The sequence below is a fragment of the Epinephelus fuscoguttatus genome, linkage group LG16 (genome assembly GCF_011397635.1).
Source record: "Epinephelus fuscoguttatus linkage group LG16, E.fuscoguttatus.final_Chr_v1".
NCBI lineage: Eukaryota > Metazoa > Chordata > Actinopteri > Perciformes > Serranidae > Epinephelus > Epinephelus fuscoguttatus.
The window spans coordinates 33,086,819-33,097,770 of NC_064767.1; the positions used below are offsets into that span (position 1 = coordinate 33,086,819).

Genomic DNA, 10,952 nt, shown 5'->3' on the forward strand with positions numbered 1-10,952 from the left:
AAACAAAACTTTCTGATTCTTACATGTTTTGTTTGGCAAGATAATCTTCACAGATGAACACCACTTTTATGATTTTTGAAGCCTAAATGGTATCGGCAGAAGTAAAAATCTAATGTTAGGCTATAAACGAACCACACTATGGTCGCATGACTTTAAAGATGAGGCTGTAAAGCTGTGTTCTGCATGATGACATTCTGTAGTCTCATTTAACCAACTGTCAGCAACTGCCGTTTGTTGAGACACGTAAGGGCCCTGACATCGAGCGGCCGTCAGTGAGCATCTGTTGCCCTGATGATTCAGCATGTTGAATTGGCGTCTGAGCCAGAGGAGTCCGTCAGGAAGTGAAATCACTCTGATTGGCAGTTCAGTAAATATCCTTTTTCCTTTTAACATCAGGTTGTGTTGTTATAATGTGCTAACTTGCTAACTGCATTTGAATCTGTCTTGTCTATCTTTAGGTTTCCCTTTCTGAATGATGAATACAGACTACTGCCGCCTGCTGGTATGGAGAGGAATTTCCTGACAGACAGGTGCAGAATGTACGTGCTAGTTAGCTGTTGGCTGTAGTCTTTGCAGTGTGTTCAAGCGCAACTTCCTGGCCGAGACACAGGCAACAGTCAGCGATTGTGCCACTAGTTATTTGATGTTGGTTTGTTGTGTCTGGGCCTTGACAACACTGACGCACTGATGTATTTTGATGCCGTAGAACCAAACATGAAAATCTCTTAAGCTTGTATTAACCACAGACCATATTTCAGGCATCTAATCAAAAACCCACTGACTTTGAGACAAGGGCATAGGAAGTGCAAAAATGCTAACTTATTTCCGTGTTTTATGTCTCATTCCAGCAGCGCTCAGTTGAAATAGGAGAAGATGCTCTCCAAGCTAGCAAGCTTGCTAAGTGTCCGTTAGCTAGTCTGTCAATGAGTGAGCTTGTTAGCTCGGGCGCTAAAGGGACAAACTTCACACAGTTTATTCAAAAGACTATTTGTACCATCAAACTGTCTTGTCTTGACAGAGGAGGTTAAATACAACTGAGGCAACATGGCTAATAACCTACAATAGCTTCCATTTTCAAAGGTCAGCTCCGTCAAGTTGGCTTGCTATTGGTCAGGGGCACAAATTCAAGTGTCAAAGTTCATCAAAGTAGATCTCCACACATAAATGTCCATTCTATGGATCACAGGGAGACTACACTATTCTAAATGCTGGTGTGACAAGTCGGTCACACAAAGAACAGCGGGCATCTTTTATTAGATGAGCACACTTTTCCTAAGTTTTAAATTTCAAATGTGATTCACATCTCAATCTGTTTCTGACATTTCATGATTTTTTTTCTCCCCTGCTTTTTATATTCCATTGGTTGTCCCCTGTACGGAGAGTTTGGGTAGCAAGTGTACATGTGTTTAATCACAGCTGTAGCCTAGATTTATCCTTCTGATGCTTGAAGAAATTATTAAAAATGTAGGAATTATTGCTCATTTTGTTTTATCAGAGGCAACTATTTCAGATTACATGCCCAGTTTTTGTGCGAGTTGGAGTCTCGGTTAGTTAATCATCCTAACAATGAGCAATTTCTTCTCTTTATCTCTAACCACCAAATCTCATCTCTTTCCACCTGACTGGCTGTGATTGCTGCTGATCTTTCCCTCTTCATCTCTCCATCTCCAGATCCCCCCTCTCCTCTCTCTCGCTGTCTTTTCACTGAGGCGGGATGGAGAATATTTCTTTAAGCTCCCTTTTCTCTCTTCTTCTCTCAGGAAACTCTGACTGCGGGGCTGTTTTGCTGGCTTTCAATAAACTCTTGGATCCTGCCCCTCTCTGAAAAACCACAGCTTCGATTACACAAAATGAAGCACCACACAACCCTGGGCAACCGAAAGGTGTTTTCAATAATTACTTATTATATGTGTTTGGCGAATCAGAAACATCTGCGGCGAATTTGACTGAAAGAGCCCCAAAACAATTCTAAAATAGGACTGACGCACGCAGGCTCTGGGACACACACTCGCACACACGCACACACACTGGTAGGCTACACTGCGCCATTGTCAGTGTGGGTCTATTTGCGGGCTGTTTTTTTAGCTGGCCACAGCTGCGGAAATGAATATCAAATGTGGTTCTGCTCCCATAAATCAAAACCGTTTGCCGTGTTCTGACTTTCTTTCCCCCGTTTAAAGTCAATTCGCAGGGCCAGTGTGCATTACACTTACACCCCAGGCCCACGGCTTAACTCTTTCCTCTGACACAGTCACTGAGGAGTGTTCAGGAGCTGGAGGTTAAGAAGAGGTTGGGGGCGGGGGTAAAAAAGAAGTTTGTTTTGAATGTACAGACGTTTGAAGGCGTATCATGTATTATGTATGGCAACAGGAAGCCTGAAAGGCATTCAGTATTAAATGTGTGGGAGCTGAAAGGTATGCTGATTATAGAAGGAATGACATATAGTAGAAATGACTCTATGTTTGCCCAGCATGAATAATGTGAATCTATTGGTTTTTCCTTGAATGCTTTCTTTTTGGTGTCAGAAAGCATTCTTCGTTCCTCTGAGAGTGATTCACCACATCTTTTCAAATGTTGGTGTAACACTGTTTTATACTGAGTAAAAATTCTTAGAATTGGGCCTGGCTTTATGCTAAAAAAAGAACTAGGTTAGAGTCATATTAAGTTCAGGGGTAGGGTAAGGCTGGGGTCCAGATCAGTGGTGTAGTGGTAGTAGAGATGGGTAGGTTACTGAGGAGGAAGTGGGTTTACTCTCCCATATATTCCAATGGCTTTTCGCTGATAGATGAGTATACTGTAAACAGCCAGATAAAAAGTGGGTACATCCTGTATACCTGCATATACCCTCCATGACACCAGTGGTTCAGGTGTGTGTGTGTGTGTGTGTGTGTGTGTGTGTGTGTGTGTGTGTGTGTGTGAGTTTTTATTATCCAGTTTGAAGAATTCCTATTAAGGCCTGGTCACATGAGCATTTCAAACCTTTAAATATTTTTTGGCAAAATCAGTTCACTCCCATTGAATCCCAGCAATCAGTGGATTCGCCAGCAGGCCAATCCAAATCCATGCTCATTTTTCACATCAAGTTCAATTTTGGTGAACTCTGACATGAGAACATACCAAGCCAGGTTTGACAGTTGAGCTCTGAGTGAACAGAGAGCCAAACGTTGAGTTTCCATCTAATTGTAGCACAAATATTTTTAAATAATTCAGAAAATTGGCAAAAGAAAACGCAAATAGATGTTCCATCCACTATTGTTATGCAAATATTCTGAACTGATTCATCAAGAAAAGCAGTAGGTGGCACTAACCTTCCAGTCAGGTGCCACTGCAGATGAGGTCACAACGAGATAATGTAATTAAAAGAGCACCAGACAAACCTCAAACAAAGGAAAACAAGGAATGCATTAATGGAGAGCCCACTGGACAATGGAAATAGAGTTTTAAACAGCTAATATTACAGCTATGTACCCTTAGTATGTTAAATGCTTTCAGAGATGACAAAGAGAGCCTGGAGTGACCAGTGCAATGACCTTTCATCATGACTGTATATCATTTATTCACTGAACCTGGTTCACCTCGTTAGCATTTGCACCAGCCACTTTTATACATGCCAGTAGTTTTATGTGTGAGTAGAAACTGCTCAACAATGGCAGAATGAGTCAATAGTACAATTACATGTGTCAAGTGTGTGCAGCTATTGTCCTGTTAGGAGCTGTGTAAGATTACTGACTGACAAGCTTGCTTATTGACACACCTCACAGCTTTGGACAGCTTTTTGTCCCCCTCTGCTTCTTTATAGGATGAAATAATGTACAATATCCTAAGAAAAAAAATGCTAGAGAAGAGTACATGGCACAATCTCAAAAGGCTGACTTTTCTGACTGAACAGTACCAGTATATCAATAGCTACTGTAGCTTGCAAGCTACAGTAGCATGAGCATGGATGAAGTACTCTACAGGCCTACCAGGCAAAGGCCCAGGGGCCCAAAGTGTCAGGGGGCCCCCCTGGACTTCACTAGCAAAATGTCACTCAAAGTAACACCAGAACGGGAGACTCAAAAACATTACATTGGGATGCAAAAGAACAACAAAGAAACACAAAACAACCACAGAGAGATACAAAACGATGTCATAGAGACCCAAAACAACCACAAAGAGACATAAAATGACGACAAGGAGACATAAAACCACGACAAAGTCTGTGTCTTGCTCCTGTGTAGAAGAGGTGGTGGGGCCTTTTGCATATCTGCGCCCAGGGGCCCATTGTCTCATAATCCGCCCATGCCTGCAAGTATTTACTACATCACAAAGCTTTTAGAGCCAAATATTTAGCAAGAATGCACAGATGAATTTCGTTGTGCCACTTTCTAGTGTGACAGCACCTTTTAGGTGCTGGAAGACATCATTGCTAATCTTAAGGGGTCCATTATGTTAATCATAACAATGTGTGTGTGTGCGCACATTTGTGTTTGCAGGTGAAGGAGGGTGTACCACTGAAAGCGCCGGAGGTCCTGGACTCAGCTTTACATCTGCTTTTCTGGGATTAGAGGGGATTCAGTGCTGTCCAAACCTTATGCTAACCTACCGTCAGGGCCAAACCAACACACACACTCCAGATCAAGCTTTGGGACAATAGACCTGGCCGTCTGTTGATTCAACAGGTCTGGATGCTTGCTAAAGGGGGATTGGGGAGGCCTGTTCTGATGTCCAAAGGCCCAGGAGGGTGGGGAAGGGAAGAGAGACTGAAGCAGTGCCAAAAGGGAATGTGTGTGTGATTGTGTGTACATGTGTATGTTCAAGTAGGGCAGGACGGAGAGGGGTCACGTAGGGCCGTGTATGTGAGTGTGTATGTTTGGGACAGTGGAATGTGAGGGAGAAGAGGGGGGGGCATGCAGCAAGGGACATCCCATTAATACCAGACCTAATCCCTACCCAGGGCACTGAGTATATACACACACACATACACACACACACAGACTGACAGACAGACAGACAGCCAGACAGAAGGAAGGGGGGTAAAGTCCATGTTTTCATTCCAAACAAAAATGGAAAGGAAGAGGAAATGTTTTCATTCCATTTGATATGACCACAGCCAGAAATGAAAGAAGATTTTTAACTCACAACGTCAGCATAAATTTCTTCTTTATGTAAAGGCCTCTTCCTGAAAAAGCCTGCTCTAATTGGTCAGCATTTCCGGGTCTTCAGTATCTCAGTGTTTCTGCACCATTGTTGCGGCCAGGCAACGACTGAAATAGAGAATAATGGCACTTTTTACTGTGAAAACTTCTAAACACAACCAGACATGTTGCAGTGGAATATAATTTGAAACTGGGGAGAAATTAACATCATCAGCAACAAAGATTAGGTTTCCCTGACGTTAGCATGTAGGCACATAAAAGTTAGCAGTATACTTGCAGCTGAGGAATGACTGTAACAGCGAATAGCAGCACATACTATTGTGAAAAATCACCAAAAAAGCTTCTAAATCAAAACCTTCACAACTGGACATGTTCCAGCAGGAATATGCAACTTCTCATCCCAGCTCATCAAATATCACCACATTGCCAATGTGCTTTTCACTTCATATGACACATATGTCCTTCATTCATTGTTGATATTCCAGGATACTGTGTCATTACATGCATTGTGTCTTTTCAAAATACACTTGTGTTTTCACAGGAAATGTACAGTTTCTGCTTGTTAGATAAACTTAAAATGTCACTTTAGCACCTCGTATTTACATCCTTTCCTTTTTCCTAGAAAAAAATATTATGGTTTGGCTCAACATTTATACAGGAAGCAAACACCAGGTTCCTGGGTGAAAGTCCAAGGTTTGTTGGTCCACTTCCCAAGTTTGTGGACATCAACCTCACATCCCACCCACCCTAGAGGGATTTTCCAGCTCCTTGTATTACGTTGTTACCCATGACATTTTGCCATCCAGCGCTGTTATAAACTGACACTGCTTGGCAGCATATCACCGCTGCAAAATGTACTTTTTTGCACCAGTGTCTGACACTGAGATCACTGCCCAAACAGCGGCGTTTGTCAAGTTGGAATGAAAAATACGATCTGAAATCAGAGAGAAATTTCCAACATCAGCAACCAAGATTACATGTCTCCTTGACATTAGCAAGCAACTTCATTTAGCAGTGTAGGCTATATAATATAAACACTTTCAGTAGCGTGTCTGAAGCAGATGAAATTCAGCACACTATGATCTCATACTGTAGCCAGAGTAGAGAACTGCTGGAAAAAGAGTAGTATTGAGGCTTTTGCTCAAAGGGATTACTTTGACATACATGTATCTCATTTAAAACTTTGGCCACATTTAATATGAACATCCTGTTACACTATTTAGGCTAAAATATACAAAATTCAGAAAAGGACAATAGGTCCCCTTTAAGTCTGCTACAGATTGCTTGAATTTATTGTATTCAGTAGGTAAATCTATAATTAGCATATGGCTTACTCATTGAATCATTGTCACATTACTCTGGTTACTGTGGGTTTTTTAGGCTCAAGCTTCTTTACCACTTTTAAATGTACTCCTTTTCATGCAAGGCCAAAATATTAGTGATAAATTGCATCAAAGGCTTGTTCATATGTCTGACATTCGTATTGAGTTACGACGGTTTAACAAAGTTTTAAAGAAGGCTTATTTCCCATCAGCTATTTCCCAAAGTCAAACTTGTGTGGACGGTCAAATAAATTCCAGATTGCACCTTTAAACTCCTTTCAGTGAAAATGACTGCTTCACCCGCACTGTGCTGTCAGGCTTCATAAATTTCCCCTGAAAGCATGTTCTTTGCATGCAACATAATGTGTTTAAGCCCCCAGTCTGGGCAACATGTGCAAGCAAGTGCCTACTTGTACTGTACCCATGCACAGTCAGACACACACACAGACACACACACACACACACACACACACACACACACACACTGAGCCCAGCTTTACCTTATTAATATGGGCAGATTTACAACTGATGTTGAGCCATAATTGAAGGTTTCACCAGAAGTGATAATGCAGCAGCGTCAGCCCTTTGCTCTGTAATTAAACGGAAATTATCTGCTGGTGTGTGTGTGTGATTTTGTAAACTGCGTCTTTTTTCATGTTTACGTATGTGTGGGAACGTGTAGGCCATTCAGCGTGACTGTATCTTAGCATGTGTGCGCCTGTGTCTCCGTCATTGTCTTTGTGTGTGTGTGTGTGTGTGTGTGTGTGTGTGTGTGTCTACAGTAGGAAATGACAGAGTTCCCTGTGATGTGAAGTTCCATTGAAATTTGCTGTAGCTCCAGCTCCTCTAAGGCGAGAACAGCAACAATAACAACCCCCTCAGCACTGGAAGGAGTGATGTCAGCCTCTCCCCTCCCATCACACGCGCACAAACAACTGACACCCCCTCGATCGCTCAAATCAGACACTGGCGCAGCGTACCTACCTTAGCCAGTCCTCACAAAATACACACACACACACACACACACACACACACACAAACACACACACACAGCTTCCTTTGCTTTACTCTTCAACCCTTCCTCGCACCCTCCACTGAATGGCTACATTCATAGCCGTCTGCAGCGAAACATAAAACGCTATTAATAAAACAGCAAGGGCCTGCTGAGTGACACCTGCCTGGCCCTGCCAATGTACACGTAAGCCTGCTCCAGCAACAAGTGTTATCATAGTCAGCCTGAAGGTAGGTGTCATAAAAATACGTTAGATTTTAAAAAAAAAAGTAGAAAAAATAAAGATCCTGCAGGGCAATTTGTGTGTGGCTTTGGGGGAGGATGGTTGCAACTCTGGGGCATGGCAGAATGGCAGAGCAACAAGTAAAACAGTATCTACAGCCAGGTGTGAGTGCATGGACTGCAGGTTATAAACACCAAGCGTGGAGTGTCGGGGGTGATAGACAGCCTCTTTATAGGGCAGAGAAGAATGGTACTACATAGAAAGCCAGTGGAGTAGTACCAACGGGAGTACAGAAGGATGAGGATGAGGAGTAACCAGTGAGAGGTACAATGGGAAGGACTCCCGGGTGTTAGAGAAATATCAGGGTAGTGATGAGCATGTGTTTCCAGTGTGGGTGCCACATCAAAAATATTTATGTATATAGATACTTTATATAACCCAAGCTTTAATATTACATTTTCAGACATGTCAACATGAAAAAAGGGTAAACATACAGTTTTTTGGCGATGTCATTTAAAGGGGCCCAATGCGACATTCAAAGCGTTTGAGTTGTCTGGACACAATTGACCTATGACTAAGCCACGTCCCCCTCCACTCACTCGGACGAACTATCAACATTCAGTGACCCAGCGCTATGTCAGGTGTCGCAGTACACGGCATTTCGCAGGAGGCAATTGATGATTTTTGGAGACATAACCAGTGTTGGGTAAGGGTTACTTTAAAAGTAATCAAAGTACGTTACTACGTTACTTTTTTTTTAAAAAAAGTAACCAGTTACTTTACTGCATTACTCCCTGAGTAAAGTAACTCAATTACTTTAAAAGTACTTCCAACGTTACTCCCTGAGAAAAGTAACTCAAGCACTTTTAAAGTACTTTTGAGTATTCTACATTTCCTATTGGGCAATGGACCACAGGGTGCTAAGCCTACATTTTTTTGTCTCCAAAATTAAAGTTATGGACCACTTGCCCTTCACTGAGATCCAATTCTCCCATCACAGCCGTCACTTTGACCAGTAGAAACACAGAACGATCTGCTGCCGTAGACAACTGTATGACAACAACACCCCAGCATCTTTAATATTTCCTCTAGGGATGTTACCACACAGAGTAAAAGGGGGAAATGATAGTGTGAAACAGAGGCACTTTGTCAACCCGCTGAGTTAACGTTACTGTCATTAGCATCAAGCTAGCAAACAATGGTACATCCTCACGGTCGGACATAAAGTAATAACATTAACAACAATAACATTTACTCACCACAACTGCAGAGGCTCCCAGCTCCATTTGAAACAAACTACATTATAGACGGTCCGTTATTTATTAATCCCTCTGTGTGTTTATATATTTACTTTTTATCTGCTCTGTTGTCTTTGTAAAGTTAACATATCGCACCGTCATTTCAAACTCAACACTTGTTTCAAATTAAAAGCTCCTTATAATCTCAGCTGAGAGAATCCCTCCATTTTCTCAATAGGCTTTTATTCTGAAACATTTGTCAGAACTTCCTGTGGAAGATACATTAGCTTGATAGTTTACACATGGCGCTTCAAATGTAGCTCCTGCCATCTGCTGACGCTTTTAGGTGACTACAACAACATGTTGGCTGGCACGTGAACAGACACAGTTCTGGCAGTGACTCAAATAATAGTGAAAGTGATAAAATAGGACAAGAATAACCCGATGACATCACACACGCCGTGAAAGACGACCGGGGATAATTGGTGAGTACCAGCGTGTAGCGTGTACCAGGCATAATGCAAGTCCTGAGTCTGAAATATGTCTGTCAGCGAGTCCTACTCCACCTATTTAGACTCCACCATAGACAATGGCAGCATTTCTCCGACCACGTAGCGAGCCACAAGCTCCGTGGCTTCTTTCAGACTGATAGGTTTAACGTTATCTCTGTTATTAGAACCAAACGACAGCCGTTGCTGTTTCGGAGCTGAAGGACCAGCTTTTTAAAAGTAAAGGAAGTAACTGATGTCTTGTTTGAAAATGTACTTAAGTATTTGATTACTCAAACAGCAAACTAACACATTAGGTTACTCATTACTGCAAAAATTAATCAAAGTACTCTAACGCGTTACTTTGTAACACGTTATATCCAACTCTGGACATAACAATCCCAAAAGGGCATAAATTACGCATTGGAGGGATAAATTCATCATTTTATTGTTGAAAAAGCTTAAATTACAAGCCAAAATTTACAGGTCACAGTGTACGCTTGTGAACCGCATCTCGTTGCCGTGGCCATCAAAGACAACAAGCTAAAGTGCCACTGAAGTTAAAGGAGCTATATGTAAGAACTCTAAAGCAAATAGTCGTAAAATCCTCCTAATATGTCACAGAGACTAAGGAATAATGTTCATATAACATACTGATCTCACCAACAACAATAGTACGGCCAGAATATTCGCATTTAAAAAAATATTTTACGGTCCGCAAATCATGTTTATGTTTTGAATTTGTGTTTTGGCCTGTTGCGCCACCCACCGCCGTCTACCAGTCACACAGTCAGTGGGGGCAGACACGACTTGCGGCAGTATTTTGAATTTGAGTGCAGTAACCGTTTTGGCCACATTCTTACATACAGCGCCTTTAAGGTTTTTGGCTCAGAATATGAGAAAAGGATAACAGCCTTTTTACCATCCTTACCAAGAATGTCTCTCCGTTAGTTTGGTGCTACAGTATTTACACTGAATCATTCAGCATAATGTTTGCCAACCTTTGTTATCTCTGCGATTACAGATAAGTTAATGAAGCTAAGCTCCAGAAGTTAACGTTAGCTTAACTAGAGCCCTTTGGACAACAGCTAACAATGATGTACGATCACCAAAGTACAAAACTACAACAAAATAGACTAATGAACTCCCAGCAAACAAGGTGACATGATGAACAACGCAGCTAGCAGCTAACGTGAGGCTAACGTGAGGCTAACTTTAGCTAACGTTAGCTAGAGATGTTAAAGATAACTTTATATTTCTTTCCAGCAAAGTGACAATATGTTGCCTTAAACACAATGTTGACTTACCTTAGAACAGATGTAGACATCATTGTTAATCTTATCCACGTTGAGTTGATGTTGTGGTCTAACGTTACCACACAACTTTATCCAAAGGAGACACTTTTCTCGGTTGAGATGTGGTTTAGGAAAGGGTAAAAAATACACCTTGTCGCCCAGCCTCTCAGGATACTTTGTGTCGGAGTTGCATGATGTACCCCATGCACACCGTTTGACCATTATTAAGCTTCAAA

General features: G+C 41.8%; 1 long non-coding RNA gene across 3 annotated transcripts in view; it reads right to left on the bottom strand.

Moving 5' to 3' along the window:
• The window catches only part of LOC125903510 (uncharacterized), an 85,133-nt gene extending 79,902 nt beyond the window's left edge, over positions 1-5,231 (bottom strand). For all 3 annotated transcript variants that reach the window (XR_007451309.1, XR_007451308.1, XR_007451310.1), the window contains exon 1: positions 5,122-5,231. This is a non-coding gene — a long non-coding RNA (uncharacterized LOC125903510). The remainder of the gene's footprint in view (positions 1-5,121) is intronic.
• Between the last annotated feature and the right edge of the window lie 5,721 nt (positions 5,232-10,952).